This window comes from Pezoporus wallicus, unplaced genomic scaffold, assembly GCF_028554395.1.
Source record: "Pezoporus wallicus isolate ANWC-B61680 ecotype Strahan unplaced genomic scaffold, APGP_CSIRO_Pwel_v1 contig_229, whole genome shotgun sequence".
In the NCBI taxonomy this organism is placed as follows: domain Eukaryota; kingdom Metazoa; phylum Chordata; class Aves; order Psittaciformes; family Psittacidae; genus Pezoporus; species Pezoporus wallicus.
This window is the reverse complement of record NW_026638360.1, coordinates 2,831,264-2,855,798: the sequence shown is the minus strand read 5'-3', so window position 1 is coordinate 2,855,798 and position 24,535 is coordinate 2,831,264. Positions and strand designations below refer to the sequence as shown.

General features: G+C 46.9%; 1 protein-coding gene across 1 annotated transcript in view; it reads left to right on the top strand.

Moving 5' to 3' along the window:
* Window positions 1–263: 263 nt before the first annotated feature.
* The window catches only part of IGSF3 (immunoglobulin superfamily member 3), a 154,149-nt gene continuing 129,877 nt past the window's right edge, over window positions 264–24,535 (top strand). Inside the window, exon 1 of the mRNA XM_057410503.1 lies at window positions 264–1,056. The gene's annotated coding sequence lies outside the window, so the exon portion shown is untranslated. The remainder of the gene's footprint in view (window positions 1,057–24,535) is intronic.

Here is a 24,535-nt window from a genome sequence, read left to right as displayed (position 1 = left end):
CTTTCCTCCTCCCTTTCCTCCCCCCAGCAAAGGAACCAGCTTATCTCTGGAGTTAGGCAAACATAATAGAGGAGATGGATAAACTCTCCTTTCAGGTGAATTCACATGAGGGTGGGCTCCCAGGTCATCTGAACAAATATGATTCCCTGTTTAGTAACCAAAAGCATTTGAAAGAGGGACCACTGAATGGGCTGAGCATGTACTGAGCATGTACACCCTGCCAGTGTGCTGGGATTTGAAACCCCCTCGAAAAGCTGAGCAGCTTCAAAGGAACCTAATGGGGAGAGGTAAATGTAAAAATGCTAACAAATTCCATCCCCTGTTATGAAATACACGATTGGGGTGGGAGGGACTTGCATGGTATGCCTGTTTCTGTGGGATCTGATATAACTGTAAGCTCTTTACAATGTTCTTTGCATCCTTGTGGACTGCCTGATGGAAGCAGCAGCTAAAAGCAAATCAGAGGGTGAGAGGGTGAGTCTTGCTGGTGAGAATTAGTAGCATCAGGAGAGAAATATTGCACACCTAACCGACTGAATTATGCATTATGCTGCAAAATCCCCAATGTCAATACACAAATGCTATTCCTGTTGTTTTGCCTGTGATGATTGGCAGCAAAGAAATTCAAATCACATCCACACAGCAATTTCCTGCTGTAACTAAGTCTCTCCTATCCAGGCAGGTATGCTTGTGCAGACAAAATCTATGCAGTATAGTAGGTGCTTTAGGAAGAGGTTAAAAAAGGATGCTGAAAACATTTTCCTGTGTTCAGCAATACCAAATGTTGCCAGGTTAGCGTGTACTCACCCCTTTTGCTTGTGGGCATTGTAGGTTAGATGTTACCCCAGACCTTGGGAGGACTGGATGAAGAAGTCCATACTGAGGCATTGAAAGTGATTTGAGGCACACATCTCCATGGAAGGACTTTTCTCTCCCCAAACGAGATAAGAGAATGGAAAACAGAGCCAAACTAAGTGTCATCCCCAATACAAAGGAGCAGTGGGGTCAGCACTACATGGCAGACTAAGAGGATTATGAAATTGCATGTAATAAATGGTAAGAAAATGACTATTTTAATGAACACAAGATTGTTAAAATCCCCTGCTATTGGATCTTGCCAGTGTGTTTGCAGAGAGAAGAGCAGATAACAAAGCTATCAAACAAAGCAGATAAAAACTCTACCTTTTGTTTGCTGCTTAAGTTGTCTTTGCATTGCTTCCAGAAGACATAAATCAGTTACTAATCACATTCCCCATTTGAGGTGCTGTGAGTGTTCATATGTTTAATCTGTCCTGGGTGCTTTTAGAAAGAATTGTGCTAAGGTGAGGATGAGAGTTGCACAGAATTGTCTTGCCCTTGTTAATACTTTTCTTTTCACAGAATAAGGCTGTGTGATAATCTAATTTTTTTTTTTTTTTCCTGCTTGGTGACCAAGTTAAAGATTTGGACTTGAAGAAAAGTGGGTATCTGAGGTTTAAAGTATCATTCCGTTTGCATTCTTTGGATGTCTCTTTCTCTTTCAGAACAGAAATTCCTCTTGAAATGACACCACTTCAAGATGTTTGGGAAACAACTAAGCAAATCAGAAAATGTTTTACCTGCTGAATTAGAATAGCTGCTGTAAAATAGTGGTATTTTATCCACACACTTCCAAGTGGAATAACCTAGCAGCCTATGGAATGTAGCTTATCCCAGGTTATGAGCTCCTTAAAGGATTGTGTTGTGGAAAACAAAACATGGATTTGATTAGATCAAAAGCAAGACCTCAAACACCTGTGCCACCACCTCTGCCTGTCTCCCTGTAGCTGAGCCTGAGGGGACAGGGATGGCAGGGCTTGCCAGGGAGCTGGGAGAAAACATGGCAACATTTCCCTTTGGGGAAGGTGAGTCTGCCTGCCATCATCCCTCCAGGGTGAGCAAGACTCCCACAGCCTGTGAGAAAGCTGTTTGCCCATGGGACAAATGGCTGCCAGGAGGGAGCAGGAGCTGGTCCCTGGTCTGGCACTAGGATGTAGACAAGGCAGGAAAGCAGCAGATGTGAGGGAAAGGAGGGCTGTAGATCTGAAGCTGAAGCTAAATGAAAAGGACAGGGAGAGTGGAAATGATGCTGCCTTGTACCCATTCTGAGGTGCTGGAGGAGCCAAGCTAACAGAGGACAGGAGAGGGTATGTGCTGTCTGGGAGAGCTTGGGTACCATTAGCACTGTCACATAGACAGCTTAAAATGAGCCTTCTGTTGGGAAGAAAGAGTTAAAACAATTCTGAGTCTTGCAAGTCTCTCAATCTCAGACTGTAACTGTTGAAGATCAGCAGCAGAGGATTATAAAGATAAGAGCAAGGGAAACACGCAAGAAGGAGCTGGTGGAGGATCAGACCACAGAGTAATAATGACAGCTCCTCCCAGGCAAAGAAACTGAGGATAATCCCTGGACCAAGAAGCATGCAAATCATCCAGTGCTTTTCCTCGGACAGAGAGCATTGTCAATCTCCTTTCCACCCTGACGCTGTGTTAGCTGATGGGAGGATGCTGGAAGAGGGCCTGGGAGAAGCTCCCTCATGCTGCCCTCACAGAGCTCAGCACAGGAGTGGCAGTGGAGTCACTGGCTCCCCTGGCATCAGGCAGCCACTGATGCTGCATGATGTCGCCCACAGTGCAGGCAGCTGCGACCTGGCAGCTTCTCACGTGCGTGTGTGCTCCTCAGCTGCTCCAGGTCAGAGCTGTCTTCTCTCATTTCAGGTGCTTCGCCAGGCGTGCTGAAGGGACAGGAAAAGATGAGGCCATCCAGGTTCACCTACAGACTTCCTGCTCAAACGCGCTCTCATGTCCTCAGCCATTGCTGCTTCAGCAAGTGCTCTGCCACATCCTTGCCGCTTGGCTGCTCAGGAGCTACCGAAGCGGTCTTGCTAGCAGGTCCTCCAAGTAGGCAGTGATGAGCTGAGGGCATGTTTCAGGTCTGTGTTTGCAAGCAGGAGATGATTACAGAAAGCAGAGCCCCAGGCTTCGTGTTCATGCTGGCTGCTTCTAAACACCAATGTTGCAGGTGTGCCACTGCACCACTTCCCAGCTCATTTTTCAGTCCTTGAGCTGGACCCTATCTTCACCTTTTGCAAGGCAGTTTTTGACTCTGTAGGTAACCTGATTTCACTGTAAGGATTTGTGCAAGGAGTCCTGTGGCCTAAATAGGGCTGCAAAATGACTATTTATGCAGTCTATTTCAGGATCTGACTTCTGCCACTTAAAAGCTAAGGGGTTACAGGGACATTCACATGGGCCAGCAAGAGTAACCTGTCAGGCTTTTCTCAGGATCTGGGCTGACTTTCTTGCACCTTTCAGACACAGCATAAAGACTCCATTGTGGAAAGTTTGGAAGGTGGCACTGAGCAGAGGCAAATCTGCAGGTCTAACTTGGCCATCTCCCATAACCACAATAAGATGGAATCGTTTCCCATTACCCCAGGATGTGACAAATTAGTGACTTTGATAGCACCTGGAAAGCAAAGGAAAGTCAAAGCCAGGTCTGTGCTCACAAGCAAGGGAAGAAACAACCAGAGCTGAGTTTCAGGCAGTTGAAGCATGGAGAAGGGATGAGCGGAATAAGCTGCCCTCTGCTGCAGGCTGGCATGCTCGCACATGCTATTCCCTATCCAAACTTCAGGGTGCTTGGCCCCCTTGTTTTCTCCCCAGGAGAGACAAGCCCAAAGGGAGTGAGGCTTGCTGGGATGCAAAATGTGGCTTCTGGTGGTGGACCTGTCCTGCTGACCATGGAGGATGTGATATCTGGGCCAGGAAGAGGGCAGGCACTCTAGGAAGAGGGGGTCTCGTCCCTGCATCATACACCAGAAACAGCATGGGATTTGTGCTCTAGCCTCAGAGCCTCCAAGATCTGGAGCTTTCAAGCAAGTGGAGTGCAGCAGGTATTTGCCCCTCTGTTGCCTCCTACTGCAAACAGAGTACGTCAAAATCGTGGGACAATCCCCTGTATTTCTGGCTCCATCGCTTCTTGTTAGAAGTGGTTTTTTGTTCTAGTGACAGTCACACTACGTCCAGGAGTGCATGTAGTGTAGGAGAGTCAGGGGCATGGTAATTGCTGGAAGGGCGATGTGGATTTGTTTGGGAAGAGCTGGAAAGGCCAGAATTGTGGACATAGCTGGGATGCTTTGATCCAGGTGCTTAGCAGAACAACCCTCCAGGCTGTCACATCAAGTGACACAGAGCATGGATGCATATCGAGAGCCTTTTCCAACAATCCCCTTGTGCAAATGCTAAAACCATAAAATACTTCCCGAGGACTGTGATCTTGCAGCAAGGATTTGCTCCACTCCACTTCCCTTTTGCAATGTGCTTTTTTTTTGTCTTCACAAAAGGTTTCCTTGGCAAAAGGGAGCTGCCAGCTGGCCAGACCTAGCCAAGGGGCTAATGGAAGTATTCAGCTGTATGCAGTTGCACCAGCAAAATTGTCTATTCAAAGAAAAGTCATAGTTTTGACTCTGGTTTTTCATCAGGGTTTATTACTCTAGGACCACTGCCAATACAAACTTTTCTAGCTAAAATGAACAACAACCAAAAAAAATCCTAGCTTGCTTTTCATATGCTTTGAAAGCATCCCTCATCCTGGCTGGTACCACTGCTGATTACCCCTCTCTTCACTCTTTTTTGTCCAAGTGGTCACTGACTTCTCAGTGTCACTTTCCTCCTTTCATCACAATGGTGACTTACCCATTTCATTAAATTCTTATTTTTAAATGATGAAAGCATTTTAATTCCTGATGGCTTTAATAATATCACTGCCTCTCTACCTCCTTCCTTTTTTAAACCACCTCTAAACCTTGGGAATGGAACTAGCTGACAGGTTTCCTTTAATTATCCTCGCTCTCCATGCTCATCTCTTCCACGGTGCCTTCAAGGGACACCACTATGAAAGGTGCTACACACACAAGCAGCACACCCAAATTGAAGCAGAGAACAAAAAACAAAAAGTCAAGAAATCCACCCTTAAAGAAATTAATAACAAATACAGCTGGGCACATTTCATAAGCCCTATTAGGCAGTACTGCTCAGATACCATGGTGATGAGCCTCCTATAAATATTTCCACAGCAGTAAAACTGTCTTAAAGGGACCACACAGCAGCTCATGTGCACCAGGAGGGAGCATTTCTCTGGAGGACCCTCTTGTCTTGTCCAGACTGCATGGCTGACATAAGCCACATGCCTAAGGAGGAAGCCACCACCATCTGCTTTTCTTTTGCCTGTCAAGAGCACCAAGAACAACACAGCCCTGGTGTTATGCCCATAACTCTGTGATTTGACCACAACATATTGCTAGGGACAAGGGGGTGGTCTACACTTTACTATTCAGCAGTCTCTCAAAGCCAAGGAGCCAGGCGAAGCAGACTTTAGCTGCCCAAATCCTTTAGCTGCTCCATCACCCAGCCTGAGCCTTCACAGGGCACAGCCACAGGGAGGAGCTTAAAGATATGGCTTGCAATGGAGCCAGATGTGTACTTCCTTATTCTCCCAGAGGCAAATGTTTGTGGAGTAGAATAACACCTGATCAGGTTGCTAGGATTTCAGGCGCTCCTGTTCACAGATCCAGGAGCTGAGCATGAGGGACAGAGAGGAGGGAGGGGAAGAAACACATGCTCAGATGTTTAGGTTTCTGCAGCCAACTTCTGCCCATGCTGCAGGAGAGCTTTGAGTTTCTTGCCCTTGATGTAATCACCACCAGAAGTTTGTTTTCGCAAAACCTTCTCATCTTGAAAGCTACAACTCACACATCAGTACCTCATCTGAGAAGAAACAGTAACCCTGTTATTAAGCTGTGAGCAGCAGCTCCTGGAGGGTAATTCTTCACACACCTGCTGCTGTTCATAAATAGATGGGAAACTTCATATTGGAAAGTAATTTTCAAAGGACAGCAGCTCCAGTGGAATAATGGATGGAAAAATAGAGAAATGATCCTGTAGAAAAAAGCTGACCTAGCCTTGGTGCTGAGGGTCCAATGCATGGTTGCTTTGAGTGACTGTATAGAGGAGCTAGAAACCACTTGGAGCTGCTACCTCACAAATGTTCCAAGTAGAGGCTAGGAATAGGAAAAAAAAAACACCAAAAACTATTTCTTGCCCATAACTTAGTGCATTCCTTGCAGCAAGAATTGGAAAGGTGCGGGAACATGAGTTGATTGCCTTTTTGAGCTTCCTCCCACAACAGCTGTAGCTAGTCACAAGATAAGCTAGAGGGCATGTATCTAAGTATACCTTAGTGCCCATGCTGAGTTTTCATACATACAGTCCTATAGGAACATTTGAGGACTCAACTCTTTTGGGAAAAGTGTGAGATTAGCTGGTTGGACTGCCTATAGGATGGTTGGAGGTGAAGAGACCTTACAGCCCTGATCAAGGAACTGCTGCTCACTCTCTCCATTGCCTCAGGCAAGTCTTTTCTTTTCTGATCTTCCCCACTGCATCTTGGACTCTTTCTGGCTTTCTAGCCTTGTGTTTGTGTGGTAGTTCCTGAGCATGTTCCACATGTAGCTTGTTTCCCTTAATTATACTTTAAAACGATATGTGGAGGTCCCTCAGTAAAGGGTGGCTGTCTGGGTGTGCAAGCAGTATGGAAACACAGTGCTAACCCCCAGGTGCAGGTGTATTTTGGTAAGTTTCTTGACTGCCCTATTTACATGGAGACTAATCAGCTCTCAGTGGAGTTTCTTTTTGATCCTTTGGCCTATCTCAAGGGAAGCACAACACTAACTGACAAAATATGTATATTTTGGTTTTCAAAAACTATTACACTTTGCAACTGTCACCAGGCCTTGAGCTTACTGGTTGCCAGGGAAACACTGCAGGAGATAACCTGATGGCAGCTGTGAACTGCATCCATTCATCTCCGAGTGCTAAACCTGCTCTTCCAGAGATGCTTGCTACGGTTTGGGATATTTCATTTTTAGAAAGAGGGGGCTTGAAAAATAAGGTTATTTACAGCCTGAAGGATATTTCCTTCTGAAATGGAATTGTCTGGGAGGTCTTGCTCTTTGGGTTCAAAGCATGTGTGGCAGTGGCTCAGCAGCAGTGGGTTTTGTGGTGCTCTAATACCAGGGGCTGCTAGAGCAATCGTGACCCTGTCCAGATTAACATGGGCTAGAGTCAATGGGGGGTTTGTATAGTGTCAGCTCTGGATTCGTAATACTTAGGCTTTTTGGACCCATCAGTTTGGAGCACCACAAGCTTGTGTCAGTGCTGTACACTCCAGGTAAGACAGATGGAGCCTCCTCTCTAAGGCCATAAAAAGGTTGCACTGAGTTGTCCCAGAAGGCTGTCAGGGATTGTGTGCCGCCTCTTTCACTGAGGGAACCTTGTGCTGTTGTTTTCATCAGAAACATTTCTTATTCTCCCCTTTTATATTATGTAACACGTCATCAGGCAAAGGTGGGATGTCAGAGAATCTGACTCTGATTTTCTCTCTGCGCTAGCTGGGGCCAAGCTAGTAGAGAAGGCAAAAAGTCATGCTGTAGGTAAGGTAAGGTAAGGTAAGTGATAATAGAACTGAGCATCCCTGCTCATTTCTCCATCCACTGCAGAGGTGCAGTGCCCCTGGATGCAGCTGATGGTGAGATATTGGTTGGGCCTGGGCTGAAGAGAAACCAGACAGCCTGGGTCTGGGCAGCCAAGGGACTGGGGGAATATAGGCTGTGGGTCTGCCACATGTGTTGGCAGCACCTCTGGTGAGGGAAAAGAGGGGATGAGCACGTGGCCCCAGGGAAGCCAGATGTGTGTCTTCCTCTTCTGCTGTGACAGAACAGCCCTTTAAAGACATAAGATTCAGCTCTTTTTCCTGACACTCAAAGAACAGGGTGACAAGCTGCTGTCAGGGAAATGCTATCCAACTCCCTTTCCCCCAGTAATTTCCCTGGTAAAACTGCAGTGCTGTGGAATCAAATGGTGACAGGAACCGAGGGAGAATAGATGTGTTTTCCATTTCCTTTTTTTTTTTTTTATTCTTATGTTTCCAAGCATGCATCTGTATTGGGAGCCGTGTGCACATTGGTAAATCTTGCCAGTTCAAAGAAATGTTTTTAGTGTTCAAATTCAACCTTTAGTGCTTCCCCCTCTGCTTAAGAAACAACAAAGCTTCAAAGACGCTCCCAGCTTGCATGGTATTAAAAAGATATTTTGGCTGAAATGGAAAACAGCATCTCATGTTTTCCTTTGGGTTACATGTGCAGCAACCCCCTTTGCTGCTCTTTTAGGTGGTGCTATGAAAAGTCCTCTCTGCTGATAAAAGGTAAATTGTAGGTGGAGCAGAGGGAGAAGGAGGGGGAAGAGGGCGAGGATTATGAAACTACCTCACAGGCAGACAGCTTGTGTCCTGAATTGTGCCAAAATAACTGGAAGCAAATGTGAGAGTGGGACTGGCAGTGCTGGAGTGCTGCTGTACACTTGGGCATAAGAGTGAAGCCTGGCCCTTGATGGATACAAGACCAGTGAAACCTCCAGAGAAGCTGCTTACCCCCATCATTCTCCTTTGGTGGTTGACTGAGGTTCATTGATGGTTGCTTTCCTCATTTCTGCAAACAGGAGAGGCTTTCCTGGGTGAACAAGAAAAGGGAAGGGGCAGGAAGGCAGCAGCTTCCCATCAGCTCTTGCGTCGTGTGGCTGGGGCCTCTCCTCATCACCCGAAGCTGGAGCGGATGGATATGTGGCTACTTGCCTCTTCCCCCTCATGCAGTACTTGCACTGCCTTTCCTCTCTAAGGAAAGTTTTCATGATTTGATTTTTATTTGAAATTTTTACTCCAAGAGCCCATGTTTGTCCTCCTAACTCCTGCCAGGCCTCAGCAAGGGTCCCGGTAAGACCATTTAGAAGGGGCTTTCATGAAAGAGCTGCAAGTGTCCCTCAGAGCTATAGCCATGATATGCTGGGCAGTCCTTCGTTGATATTTAAAGCAGAGTGTTTTCCTCTTAGGATGGATGTAAATTGTTTTAAGGAAAATCCTTGGGGTTTCATTTTGCCTTTCCAAAAAGTAACAGCTGCTCAAAAACAACAGGCTCAAGAACTGGAAACCCTGAAAGGATTTGTCCATTACTGCTGGCTTGGGTCATTAGGATTAATCTAAGCAATTGCCTCACCCTCACCCTTTACTTCAAAGGGCTTAGGTCCATTCATGCAGATGAATTTGGCCCCAAAATTTATGTATCTACTTCTTTTGTAGATACATACATCCTCAAAAAAAAAAAAAAAATCAGATGTCCTTTGGTAGAAGGTCACCACACTTTCTGCAGAGGGGAAATAAGGCAGAGGGACTTAAAATACATGAAATGCTGCTTTTTTAATTATTTTTTTTAATAAGCTATAACAAATTCATTATCACTGGGTCCTTAGGAACTGCCTTAGCACAGTGAAAGAATTGATTGCATAAATGCCATCAGTAACTCTCTTATTTTTGGTAACAAGGCATTACTAAAGGCAGATTAATTCAGTGCCATGCTCCAATGAGACCAGTGTTCTTTTGTCTGGGACTGGCTTAGGAACCCTTTAATATCTAGTATTTTTTTTCAGCTGTGGATGTGAGAAGTCTAGTAGTGGTTCAAAACACACACCTGTATGGCAGCAAGAAGTCATGAAGGGTGCACACATATAGGTTAATTGTCAAGGGAAACTGACTTCAAGTACCATCAAACTGTTTTCAAATGTAATCATGACATCTAAGAGGATGATCTTTGAGAGATCAGAGAGCGGAAATTATTCTCTTGCTTTGCACATCTGAATGCAGTTTGGCTACAGTCAAATTAGCTGTTTCAGCCTACTCTGACAGTTTGCTCTTATCTCTCTTTCCTCTTGTTGTATTATTAATAATAAAAACGTTAGAGATGGCAGTAGAGACCTATCTGCATGGGCAGGGCTGGAGCCACCGACTCCCTTTAATTGTGGATGGTGACCAGTGTTCGAGTGCCCCTCAAAGGGACGTGCTGGCCCCAGTGATGGCAGGAAGCTCTTTGCCATGCTGCCTGTGGGTGTTTGAAAGGCACGATGCTGGATTTGAGCTAACTCATTTGCTTCAACTTCCCCGTCTGCCTTCCCTCTCACTTTCCCCTTGCACAGCTGCACTTAGTAATGAAGCTGGCAGCATTAGAAAGTCACTAGAAGTAACCCAGCTGCCTCCATCGGTTCACGAGAATGACTTTGTAGCTGCTCTCAGTCCATTAATTGAACATAATAAGGCATTTAGTGACAGAAAGATGGTTGATGAGCCTTGCCGAGAGCTGCCTTTCCATTGTCGGGGAAGAGTGTGGAGGGTCCTAGTGCTGAAGTGTGGAGTTGGAATTGTACAGCGGTAAGAACAGTGGGAACCTGCTGCTCCCTCATCCGGAGGACACGCAGGGCACCTGATGCTGAGCAGGGAAGCACAGCCCTGCATGCTGAAACACTAGTGTGGCTGATCCACTCCAGGGAGAACTGGCGTCTGCATATCCAGCTCATGCTGCAGTACTTGCCTGGTGAAACCTATGGGGAGCTGCCCCCTGCGAGAGGGACAACTGGTGGCTGCTGGCTGCATTGCCAAGCACCTTCAAAAAGGGCTGGACACAAGACCCTCTATCCCTGTGTGAAGGAATAGAGCAGGTTGCATGGAATACCAGTGTGGACTGGGAAAGTCAGGCTCTTTAGTTACCATGCTGGTGGTGTTTGCTGGAAGAATTAGGAATGGGTTGGGGTGGGTGCTGGCCTTTTCTGTCAGGCAGATTCTTCCTGCATTTCTAGTAGCCTGGAGAGGAGGAGGAGGGCAATGCACTTGGTGACTGTCCCTTCAGGAGTGCAAGGGATGTCCTTGCAGTGCAAGGTCCCGCATTAATAAGGCAGCAGCTCTTGCATCAGCAAGCTGTCTTGCCAGCCTCAGCCCCTGATGTTATAGGGTTCCCTACACCTCATTGCCATCTCAGTTCTGTGGGGAAGCAGGCCAAAGAGCTGTCACATCAAAGCCATGCAGCCCTTATCAGTCTCAGTAGGGAGACAGAAAGCGACAGCATCTGTGCTGGGAGAAACCGGCTTGTGGATGCAACAGGGAGAACAGGGCAATCCACCCCAAGCCAGGGAGCAGGTAGTCTAAGCTACAGACCATTACTGCAGCTCCCGTCTTGCCTGCAGTAAGAGTCACCCTGCAAGCTAAGGTGTGTGTCTCCCCAAAACAGCCAAACAGACTCTGTGGAGGGAATGTGCAGGTGGTCTCTTGAGGCCTGCAGCTGGAGCATCTGCCTCAGTTCTGGTCTGTGCAGCCACTAAACTGGTTGGCACATCCGTCACCTGTGAGAAGGTCTGCTGGCAGGAGGTGTTTCTTTGTCTGAATGAGCACTTGGTAATGTCAACATTTCTCTGGGCTAGTTTAATGTTCTCCTTGCCTATTTGTTTTGTTTTAATGTCTCTCCTGAACAGTGCTATTTCTTCCAGAGGGTCCGGATGTTTCACAAAGAGATGTAAATATTACCCCTGCATGGGGAAACAGAGGTACAGAACAAATGGTTGGTTTGAGCACAGGTTTTCCAGCCCCCAACTCTTGCTCCATCATTACAAGGTCCACAAGGAACAGGAGGCAGGTCTGGCACAGAAACCTGCCTGCCTTCAGGAGTGAGGGTGGGCAATTGCACTAGCAGTGTGAAGATGAGAGGGAACAACAGTTTTCTGGGTCAGGCTACAGACGTGGGTTTTTGGCTTGTATGCAACATCCTGGGAAATAAGGAGGATTGACAGCTCTGCTGGCTGCAGTACCAGCATGGGTCTTTCATGCACCCCTTTGTAGTGGTTGAATGGGGCATTAGCTGTCCCCCTGCTCAGATGGGCATGTCCTGGGTGGGCTGGGACTGCTGCCCCACAAATTGATTCCATCTGCTCTAAGGATGGATTTTACTGCTGCAACCTTCATTACTAATTTTAATTAACACCTTGTCATCACTTGGCAAACTTCCCACCTGCCCCATGCCTCAGGACACCTGGCCAAGAGCTGTCTTCCTTCCTCCCCAGGGCATCCATCCCTCACAGTGTGCTGGGAGGCAGACAGCTCCTCTGTGCCACAACGTCAAAGCACACCATGAAACAGTTGCTCCTGCCTGTGCCTGGCTCTGGTGCTAGTCTTGTCCCATCCTGTGTCCCCCCAAGGAGAGGGGCAAGGACCTGGGCATAGCTGGCAAGTCTCACTGATGGCAGCAAGCCTTGTGCTGATGCTTTGGCACAGAGCAGTGGGGCAGCCTTGCTTTGCTGGTGTGCCTTGTAAAACTGAAGTGAAGGGAGAAGGCTGATGCCGAGTCCTGACCACATACCCACAGCTTTTATTTCTTGCTCTGCTTGCCTCCATCTCTGAGGACAGATGGAAAGCTCTCTTTCTTTCTCTCTTTCCCTAAAGGCTCAAGCCTCCCTCTTTGACCCACCTAGTCTAAACAGACTTGCTTTTTTAGGATTTTGGGGGTTTTGCCTTAAGCTTTTCAAAACCTGGAGACCTGAGGCATACACTGCTCATAAGAGTGAAATGCTTTGTGGCTGGAGCCCACGAGTTTCATTTCCTTTTCCACAGGGAAACATATCTGCAAATCACCTCAGAGCAGAAGTCCCGGGTAGCAGATCTTTGTTAGGATGCAGAGAAGAGGAATGTAATGTTTTGCAGCTTTAGCTGGCAAGTTATTTCAATTCCTGCCAAAGCAGCACTGTGGTGGTTTTGGGGTTGTTCCTTGTTTTGGGGGCCTTTTTTTTTTTTTTTTTTAAAGTCTGGGTCCCCAAACAGAGAGGGGAAAAAAAGTATCAGCACTTGTTGGCTGGATGCAGTGTGTGCAAAGAGACCAGTTACATCACAGCCATGCAGCTGGAAGCTCTCAGTCTCTAAGTATTGACTACACTCCTCCCAAAGCAGAGATCAGACATGACCCAGCCACATGGGTATCATTTAAAAAAAGCAGCATCCTGCCCTGGAAACCACCATGGAAGGGCTCTGCCATTCCTGCCCCAGCAGCACAGGCTGCTGAGCAAATGGCTGGCCCGGGCATGCACAAGTTCTGGCTCTCCCCTCCAGCTCCTGTCTGCACAGGAGGCAGGGAGATGCCGGGGACAAGCACTGCACCCTGGGCTGCCACAGCTGCACCAGCACCCTCATTCCCAGTGTGCTGGGGCAACGTGCTCTCCCGCACTGCTTTGTGCTGCTGTCTGAGTAAAAAAGGTGATTACTGGCCAGAATGACTCTAAATGCTCTGGAAATTCAGATTCTAATACCTGCATCTGGAGCCCAGAGGGTCCTGGTGGGAGGCTTCTCACTGTAGGACAGGTCCATTACGGAGAGCTAGTTCTTGGACAGGGATTGCTTGAGCAAACTCCTCCAATAAGCAGCCTTAATAGAGTAAGTAGCTCTTACCTCCTGATCAATGAGAGACCTCTGCCTCCTTGCAGCTGTGTTGCTGGAAATGCCATTATTCAGGCAGAAGGCAACACTGATGCTCTGACAGCTCTGGTCTCTGCCAAGGGGCATGAAAGGGCTAGCAAACCTCCAGGCTTGCAGCGGCCACACACCCCCTGTGGCAACGAGCTGCTCCTCTGGGATAACAGGGGTGCCCCTGTGAACAGCAGAGACACACACTGCTGACCGAGGCCTTCCATCTCAGCTGCTCATAGTATTGCCAGACACTGAGTGTTCCAGCTGAGTATCTTCATGCCAAATGTCTGCCCCAGGGTTTTTTTTTTTTTTTTTGTTTTTTTTTTTAAGCAGAAGCTTCAGCAAAATTGGTTATTTCTCAGAGCAAGACCAAGGAAAGATATGTTCATAAAAAGTCTTGCTGTGTTTGAGAAATGTAAGCTTCTGCAGCCCCAGGGAAGACCTGCAGTAAGCCCTGCACCTACTTCTCACATGGAGTTGTGAAGCGATGCCAAACTGGCCACCTCCGCTTTCTGTGCTCTGTGCTCCTCATGTTTTGGATGGTGTGAGATGTTGGGGTCTCCTTTGGAGGAATATGGAACTGTCTGAGTATACTGAGTGTTAGGTAACAAAACTCATTACTTGGGCATTTTGTAATACTAAAACTAGAAAGATATCTGTGTCTTAGTCTCACCCCTCTCTCCCCCTGCTCTATTTTACAGGGCTGCAGTGAAAATCAACTCACTATATGATGTGAACCCAGGTGCTGTAAGCATGATCTCAAAAGAACAGCCCGTAAGGAGAAATTGATTTGTTAGGGAGACTACTGGGCAGCATACAGAAGGGGAGGGATATGGCCTCACTCCCCGAATAGCAAGGCTAAACCAATGTTATACCTGTGATTGTCAGGCAGTCCCATCCAGCCCAGCACTAGGTTAGGTAGGAAACCACAGTGGGGATGATGAACCCAAGTCTTTTAATTTCTCCCCCTCCAGTTTCAGTTGCTATTCTTCTAATGAGTGAGAGGAATTCAAGCTATTTGTTCCTGGCTGTCAGACTCTAGTTTCTGGGCTGTTGTCTATTATTTGTTTTCAGTTGCCTGGCTTCTCATAGTGACCTATTCCTTCCTTTATATTTTAGTATTCCACCCTGTGGGCAATGATCTCCCCTTTGTCACCAAAATATTGCATTAGCATATCCCCGGGTTTTCTGTGCTAAGGTTGTTTAGAAGCCTGAAACAAGAAAACCAGTCAGATGGAAAGGAGTTTCATCCTGTCCTCCTTTCAATGCTGCCTGCTACCAGCTCCTCTCTAGTCATGTTGCTACTCATCTTCAGTGCTCACACCAATCTTCAGCTTTACTGGCTTAACTGCCAGTTTTCCACTAGCAGATATTTTCCGTGAAGTCCAGATAGATGAGAACTACTGCCACGCCTTTGTCTAGGGAAGTATTTCACCAAAGAGTATCATCTGTACAGACCATGACTTACCTGTTGTAAAACCCACCTTGGGTCTGATTTTTATTTACTTTTGTCTTCCATCTGGTCTTCCCTTCACATGGGGTATGCAAAACTTTAGTGCTTGTGTGCATATGTCTGTATCCATCCCATGTTGTTCCTCAGTCTTGTAGTACCATACCTCTTCCTCCTCTTTTGCTTGCTAGATCCTTTAGAAAGAGGCTATCAGCCTCTTGTTTCATTCTGAAACCTCCCTCTGAATTTTGGTCTGGAGCTCATCTGGCTGTCCCCTTTGCCTAGCTAAGCACATCAGCCTTTCACTGGAAATGTCCATGACCCAAGTTCTCATCTCAACCTTTGCATTCTTCCTCTTTTGTTCACCGTCCTCCTCCTCACTGACAACTCATCCTGGTATTTCTTTCTTCTAAGGTCAATACTCAGTTTTCTTTTTGATAAATGAAATAATTTAACTGCTTTGTGTTTGCTGGAAAGCTTTGATTTTTTTCCCCTGGAGCACTGAGATTCTTTGGCTCCTTTCTATATTTGCCTCTTCCAGCAATATTTTCAGTGTTTTCACCACACTGGGATTCATCTTGCTAACGTGCATCAAAGGTGTATCTCACTTGCTCACTCATTATTCCCAGAGCACACACCATCCTCTTGCCACAGCTCTATGCTGTTAGTTCATATTCTGTCATGATCTCCAAAACCCTTTGCAAGCTTCTGCTTTCCAGCCATGGCACCCTAGGAATCTGCCTGGAACTGCTTATTACAGGAACACCTGTTTACAGTAAACTGGTGGTTAAGTAAGCTTTGCTCACTGATATGTAGAGATTGCTTTGCATGGTTGCCCTATGCTCCTCCTTATTCATCACTTTGAATCTCTTTGTCATTTATGCACTATAACAGCACTGAGATTTGCATTTGCTTCCCAGTGATGAAAATGCTGGGAAGTGTCAGGCCTCAAGCAGCTCTGCGAAGAACCCTGCTAGAAACACTCCCATCTGAAGATGATTCACTACTGATAATTCCTTGTTGAGCTCTGTCAGACAGCTCTTAATCCGGTCAATGTGTGGTTTATTGATATTATATACTGTTGATTTTTTTTTAATCAGAATGTTGTACAGTTGAATGTCAAAAACCTAACAACAGTCCTCACTAAAGCTGACTTGGCGTTAGCTGTGGAGTCAAAGCCGTAGGTGTGACATGTGTCAAGTAAATCTGTCATCTCATCAGAGAAAGCCCAGAAAACTACCAGAGCCAGTTGTTAAATATATTCCTACCCTCTGATTTGCCACTGCTTGAGACCCACCATGAAACTCTGGGGAACTACATTCCAGTCTCTCTGGGCTTGTTGCTGCCTCAGTGTGTACCCCCCACATCCTTTGGTGCAGAAGGAGCTTCACTGTCTTCTGAAGTTTTCCCTTTCTGCAGCCTTCCTTCACGCAGTGTTAGTGTGTGGCCATCTTCAGTCAGGGAGTGTACCTGATACTCAAGCATGCACAGTCCCCAGGGAAAAGTGGATGTGTGGTGTACGGTCCTCAATATCCTCTGTCTCCAAAGCCAGTTGAATGTGTAATTGTTTATATAATGCCCCTGCTCCTTCTGGGGTGTGCAAAGTGAAAACCTGGGCTCTGGGGAAGCAGAGAGGACACTAAAGAGCACTCAGCTTTACAGGAGATGTTTGTTTATCCCTGGATTAAACCTCAGACTGATGCACCCAACCAAACATTTCCCCTCTGAAAAGTCCAGTGATGCCATATGCACAAGAGGTAAATTCTCCCTGCCAGAATTTGTTTCTCTGCTTTCAGCCACCTCAGCAATTAGCAAAACCTCATCCTTCCTTTTGCTCACTTCCAGGCTGCTTAAAGCAAAGGTGGGTTCAGACTACCTTCCTCCAGTTTTGGATTTAGTCCCACAAGGTATTTTCCCCATGGGATGGTGTAGTTGTTCCCTATCCTCCAACCCTCTCCTCTGGAGATGCTGGAGCCACACCACCACCAGCTGCAAGCAGCAGGCTCCTGTGCTGCCAGGTAAGTCAGGTTCTCATAATCTTTACTGGTCTGCCTGGGCAAACTTATACAGACTTGTCCTGAAGTGTGAAATCTGTTGGATTTCTCTCTGGGTGCTGTAGGGTTAAGCAGGGATGTTGAGCTGAGTGGCCATGCTAATAAAGGGACTGCCCAAACCTTGCTCAGGGAAGGCTGTAGCAAAGGAGAAGGTTGGGCATGTATGCTGACCCAGGTAGCAATAAGCTGCTTCAGCTGCAGGTCACCCACGGTCTCATCTTGTGGCCCTTCGGTAAGGGTACTTCATCCTGCAGCTGTGGCCCTCAGAGAGGTTTTGGAGTGCTCTGGATATCCAGCACCTCTAAAAAAACTGACCATGTGTTTCAGAGCATCAGATACGCTAGTGTAATGCTCTAGTATCACGCTGTTTAGCAACAACCCAAAAAGACCTTCTCCTCCAGGCTTCAAGCTCTGGGCATGACACTCATCTTCTCTGGTGGTCCTTTTCACTATACCTTTGTGCAAATAAAAGCCGGGACCCCCACCTCCTCTTAGCTGAAATTACCATGTAAGAGGACATATTTGAATAATTACAAAGTGCTTTCTTCATTCATTGTCATTGCATCGTGTCCTTCCTGAGCACAGTTCTGTGTGCAGCAATAAATGGAGCCCTTTGCCAGTTTCTCTCAATTGGTTGAGGGCTTGAAGAGTGAAATAAGCAGTATTCAGAACAAAGCAAAACTCTGCCCACATTAGGTTTTGTAACAAAGTCAAATTTGCCCATAGTTTATTGTAAGGGCTTGTTATGCCATCAAGGCATATGTTTCTGGGGCAACATTTCCAGTGTGATGGTTCCTCTGTGGAAGGAAAATAGCTAGACACTTCAATGTATTGGAGACTGTTTAGAGACTTACATGCCTGTCTGTCTTCCTCCAGATGTGCTGAGCACGTACAATTTCCACTGACTCCTTTGCAGGCAAGCTGTGGGTTTGATACATTAGATCCATAGTTTGAGGGATTTTTATCACATTTAGTGACATCTGGAAAATGGCAGATTAAAATACAGTTCAGTCTTAACTCTGTCTGCAGATCAGCATTTTAACCAAGTTCCCACCATGCTGGATGGACTGCATCAAAGCACCTTTCTTTATAAGAAACTATCATTTGAATGCAACTCTGATGCAAGAGCAGATCAATCCACCGCATTTGATTGTGGTTTCTCTGAAGTTTTAGGCTTGTCCTGAATACAGAATTCAAAACAAAGCCTGAGAGCCTGAAAACCTGTGCAGACTGAGAATAACGTTTGTGCAAGCCCCTGCCAAGCAATAAGGCAGCTCCCCCTGGCTCTGAGAACTGAACTTTTCACTGTAGCACTGCTCAGGTGTGAGAGGAAGACAGTGCTTCTTTGGAAACACTCAGTCCTGCAACTCTGGGTTAAGTGGAGGCTCTCAAATTGCTGTGGTGAGTGTCTTTCAACCATGGTTTACCAGTGGGAGGAGGGCAAATCAACAATTTGCTCAAGGAAATATCTTTACCATTCACCACATCGATTATCAAATGTGTAACTAAAAGATGCTGGGCCAACTGCTTGGCAGATATCTGGGTTTTGCACATCTCAGTTGGGGTTCTGGCTCCACAAACACAGTCTGGTTTTCCCAGAACTTCTTCCTGCTGTGTTGTTTGCCTCAGGCTTAGATGGGTCACTAGGGCTCCGGATTGCAAAAATCAGATTGGATGCTCCTGTCTTTGTTTTTGACAACAGGGACAAACTTTGCCCTTTGTAGTGCCTGCAGGGCAGCAAGTAGTGAATGTTTATGTGAATATTGGCTAGCTCTGATAATAACCTGGCTGACCTTGCTGGGGAGAATCCCTTATGTCTTTGCAAGACAGGAGTGAGTCTCCACCTCTGTAGCTGTGTCACTTGCCTTCAAGGCCTTTCACAGCAGAGGGCATGGGGAGATGGTACAGGTGGGGGAGGCTCAGAGGATACAGATGTACAAGCTCTGGCTGACTGGCTTGCTGCTCACATAACTCTCTGGGTGTACAGAGTCATGACATGGCATGACAGTCCACAGCCTGTTAGCTATAAAAAAATTTAGCTTAAAGCAGGCAAACTTCCCGTGCAGGTGGGGAAAGATTGTGCACTACAATGCTGCTACCCAAGCTATCTGCTTTTAAACATGTTCCAAGCTGGTGCCTACCTTGTTGCTCCTTCTGCTCCCCTGCTCAGCTGAATACTGTCCCTCTTCTGGCTTTTGTGATGCTGTCCCTTCTGCAGCAAAGAGCCTCTTGTCATCCCTGCAAACAACGAAATCATGGCCCTCGGCTTCTGGGCACAGGATCTCTACCATGGGTCTGAGGGATTGTGAACAGCCCAACTCCTGCCTCTGTATTCACAGAGCATGTTGAGGGCTTTTCCTGCAGGAGTGGAAAAAGCCATAGGTGACTGACAAGGGTGCTCAGGCCTCACCAGTATTGGAAGGAATGTAACACCTACTGGGAGAAGAAGAGAAATACAGTGTGTGCTTCCTATTTGTCTCTTGAGGCAGGGCTGCAATTCCATCATCTCTGCTACCTCTCTGCCTCTCCCATCTTCTGCGTGGAGCAGTGCCTTTATGTTCACAGGATGAGTAATTCAGCATAACTGCACATCTTCAGAGGCTCTTGGGAGGTTCCTGTGGAAGGAAAGGGGTTTGTACCTGGAGCTGGGTTTCTCATTCTGAGCTCATTCTGCTCCCATCTGGCACACAAGGTAGGAATTGGTTTAACCAACTGCATGTGTTCACTTTGCACTAGCTCCTGAGATTTAATTTTAGGACTCTCTCCAGCTGCCTTGCTTTCCCTGCTCATCTCCACAGGACAATGTCACACAGCACCAGCAGCTAAGGGAAGATCTGTGACAACAGGCAACAGAGCAGTGACCCCTCTCTCACGGAGTCCCAGCCACAAAGATGTTAATCAGATAATCAGAGCTGACACATGAACAAAATATTATCCTCCAAAAACCCTCCTCTTGTCATTTTCCTTCATGTCCTGATGCTCTTTGTGGTCTTCTGCTACCACACACTGCTTGTGCACAGCAGCCTGTTTAGCTGAGTACACTTCTGATGTGGTTTGTCCTCTATTCTTGCTTAGCCCTCTCTCATTGAATCTGATTGACTTTAAGGCCATTGATTTTTAAATAAGGTCTTGGGGGAAGGTCTGACAGGTTTTGCTTTCATTTTATACAGCAGGCTTTGACTTCTGGTTGGGAGCCATGGAGCACTGCTGCTATATTAAATGATGGTCAGTGACAGGAATGTAGTCACTGCTTAATACCCGAAATTGCTGCTTTCAAGTGGGCAGGGTTTGGCTTTTGGCCAGATCTCCATGCTCCTGACAGAAGGATTCATTACCTTGTTCTGGCAAATGTATTTTCATCTGCTAGTTTGATTTCTAGTAGTCTGTGTGGTTCTCACATCTGAGGAATTTCCTGCCCTTTATACACCTGTTTTCTTCCAATCTAGGCTAAAATCAATACACTTAAATAAATAAAGCCATTCGGCTTGTGAGTACCTCCTGCTGTGTCAGCAGAAGAAGTAGAGCTGGGTGACCATAGATTAGTTAAGCCATTTTTTTTCTTCTTTAAGTAAATTTGCTGTTGTTGGGCCATGCCAGACCATGGCCGGGAGAGTTTACCAGCTGGCACATTTGAGAGCATGCCTCCTCTTTCCATCGGTGGCATCCGACTCCGTGGGAAAGGGTCCCTGTTCTGGTTGGTCACCAGCCCTACCCCCTAGGGTTTGGTTATGGTTTTGTGGCATGGATGCTTTGCTATGGGAATGTTCTGCCACTGAGTTAAAGAGGATGGATGACACAGGGTGTAGCCCTGTCCTTACAGCATTTCCAGGTGTTGCTTTCACTTCTGCTCTTCCCCACCAGACATGTTTTTCAGGTCTGGTTCAGGTCTGGTTCTTCTGAAAGCGTTATACAGTGCATGGCAGTGATGCCTTCCCACAGCCCTTGTCTGTCCTGCAACAGGGGGTTCTGGTAGGAGCATCCTCCACCAGGATTCATGCATCCCATTCACCTAGGGCTAGGGGAAAAGGTGAGGGTGGCATAAGAGGTCTTCTCTTTCATCTCTAATGCCAAGAGTTACTTCTCAAGCACTTACTTCAAGAAGCAAGAAAGAGATTTAGGATTTCTTGACCAAGCCTTAGGATTTATGCAGTCCTGCTTTTGTGCATGGGACATTGATGAGCAATGGGATATATATTCCCTTCCCTGGATTCACTGTACTGCCATGTCCCAGGCACAGAAAACCTCAGTGCAGAGGAAGACAGATTCCCCTTCTGCTTTCCTGGGCAGAGCCCCCAGTTCTCCACAGAAGCTAGTAAGTCAGCTTTGCATTCATATGAAGAAGAGCAGTCATGCTTTTTTGGGCCTCTGTCTGGTACCAACTTACAAATCACAGTGTAAGCCCTGCTTCAAATGTCCCCCCTTGATTTGGGCAGTCATTCAGAGATGTCTATGTGCAGCAGCTGTGATAACATATTTAGGGATGGAAGGAAACTTCCATTCCACCATTCTTTGTTCATGCTGGGTTTTGGGGGTTTGGTTATTTTTTTGAAAGGAAAATTACTTTGTGACAAACATCAAAGTTTTATTTCTACCCCCACTGTTTGCTGCTTAGTTTTGTGAGGAAAAACTGTTTCATAAAAACACATCCCACTTTCTCTTCCTTTATCATCTACCCAGCTCTGGCTGCAACTCAGTCTGTGGGATCAAGTAGGATGTGTTACGACCCAGTGGTTCAGCACTGGCAGGGGAATGAAAGTGCAATGCTTTCCCTCCCTCTTTGCCAGTAATTGCAGGGCCTGGAGATGAAAACAATGAGGCGTGCAGCATTGGGCCCTTGGCACAGAGGCAAGCAGAATGCCACATTGCTGCTGTAATCTTGCAATTCCCTACCATGATGTTGTGTGAGGCACTGGAACAAGGTGGTGAGGCACTGGAACAGGTTGCCCAAGGAAGCTGTGGCTGCCCCATTCCTAGCTGTGTTCAAGGCCAGGTTGGATGAGGCTTGGGACAACCTGCTCTAGTGGAAGGTGTCCCTGCCCATGGTAGGGGATTGGAACTGAATGATCTTAAGGTCCTTTCCAACCCAAACTATTTTGTGATTTCCAAAGCCTTCCACCCCTCAGTCTCACTGGGCTGAGTTGGGATGCCCTCAGACACCCAAAGTGGTGAGGGCACTGTGGAGGGACTCATGCTGTCTTTGGTAGGGCTGCCCTGGCAGTTCCTCTGAAGGTGGGCATGGGTATCGGACGCTGTGCCCTGAGCTGGAGAGGTGCAACTGAGTGGAAAGGAGACAGGCTTTGTTTATACACAGATACCTGCACAGCCAGCAACATTAGTGAGAGGAAACAGAAAAGGACATGACAGTTACACTGGGTTTTGATTAAATATTAAATGGAGTGAAGTTTTTTAGAGCATGCCTGTGCTGTTTCCAATTGTCTGTCTGATGGCAAGAGAGAGAAGCCAAGTGAGTGGAACGCTGGGTCTGGAGCTGCAGAGCTTCCTCCTCAGGAGCAGTGAGGACAGGCATTGTCATGCTGTGGGCTGCCTGCAGAGCTCCTCTTATTTCAGTCAGAGCAACAAGCATCTCCTCCAGCTGTCCCACCACTGATACAGCCCAAAGTGAAGAGCTACCTCTCACAGGTATCTCCACTGAGAGACCATGGGAGGGAGACAACTGAGGTCCTAGGGCTGGAGCATCACTGGCCCAGGCTGGAGCAGCAATCACAAGCAGCAGACACCTCCCTGGGTTTTAGTTGGGGAATTAACTGCTCATGTACCCCTTTCTGCCAGATTTAACACACAGGAAATTTCCTGTGCATAGGGAATACTAAACTGCTGCAGTCCCTTTCGCGCACTTCCTTTCCTTTGCTCTCCCCCTGTCACGGGAGCTGTGCAGCCATGACCCAGCTTGGGCACAGGCCTCCCATCCCTCCCCATTGCCACTGCTCCCCCCATGTAGCCTTGCCTTTCCTTGTGCAGGAGCTTAGCAGGGCCACAAGAGGAATTCTCCTAACTTGGTTTGAGTTAATAAGTTAAAATGCAGAGCCTTAATCCCTGTTGCTAAATCAGAATGTAATTCAGCTTATAACCACAGTCCAATCCATGTGAATTACAATCACTTTAAATACAGCCAGGGCTAGATGGGATTTAACATCCTCCCAGGAGATCCTGTGTATGGAAACTGGGACACAGCACTGCTCCCACTGAACCTGCCATCAGAGGGAGCTAAGGCAGCAGGACAGATGGATTTTGTTACCTCTCAGGCCTCCTGGAGAGGAGAACCCTTGGGTGCAATCCTTGGTCAGGGCATGTGGCCGGAAGACATGTGTGAGGCTTGGGCAAGAGCTTATCCCCAAGGAGAGGGACAGAGTCTGCCAGCAACCCAAAGCACTTTTATCTTTAATTTAGGATGTTTATCTCAAGAGATTCTTCAAGCTTTAAAACAAACGTAAGGAGATCTTTGCTTGCCTGGCAGCATCTGGCCTCTGAAAGCAGGCACAGACAGTCCTGGCACCAGGGTTGGTAGCAAGTGTTCATACTCTGCCTCTTCCCTCCCAGCTTTAATCACTGTCAGATGAACCTTGCTGTCCCTCTGCCTGCTCCAAAAAAACACTAGAGAAAATGGGTCTTCCCATAGTTTGGATCAATAATGGGCACTTGGCAAGTCATCACATAAGTGCCTAGGATGATGCTTTCACTCTTAGCACTATTTGGTTCTAGCTTTCACAGCTTCGATATTCAGTCCTGATGGGGAAAGAACAACTGTTCATTGTCTTCTTGCACTGGCCTGGCCTGGGAAACCAGAGATTTAGGAGCCTGCATGTGAGAAGATGAGTCCTGCTGCTGCCATTGATGCACAAGCCTTCCCAGGGAGCCATAAGCAGAGTCTGAGAGCATGCAAATTCAAAGGCTTTACAGAAATTTAAGGTCTTGATGGATGCTCTTCCAAGCGTTGAACTGAAAAGTCTCTGTAGGAACAAGGCTTACTCCTGTGGGCTGCCAGGCACAGATGCAGAGTTCAAGGAGTCCGAGGTGGTCACACTGGTGAGGAGAGATTAGAAAATAAGCTCTTCTTCCCAGACCAGTGCTTATGTTTGAACCTTTTTAGGAATATTCTGGTGTTTCTTTCCAAGTCACTCTTTTTTGTGGATTTTTTTTATATTTCCTCTCTTTCTGGTGGTGAAAGGCTAGTGCTGTTGTGCTACTACCTAGCCAAAGTGAGAAGTCACAGTAATTTCTCACAGCCTGTCATGTAAAGTGTCTGGTGTACTGGACTGGAGAGCTCGTGAGTGTTCTGTGGGTGTGATGAGGGAATGGAAATTATGTGAGTTCTTGGGTGCTTTCCCAAACCCCAGCTAGCCAGTTTTCTATGTTTAGATATGGTTTACTTAGCAGTGCTGGTAGAGCACAGAGAAGACAGAGGATTTTCAGGCACTGGCAGAGCATAACCAGAATACTGCTGGCTGGGACAGATCAGCAAGGAGATTCATCTGGGTATCCTCCAGGCCTTTCATTAAAAGCTCTTGAAACCTTTCTTCCATGCCATGAAGGAGGGCCACCTCCCAGAGGTGACATGGGCACAGCAGAAGAAGCCACAGAAGCGCTGAGACAGCAGGATGGGTGTATGGA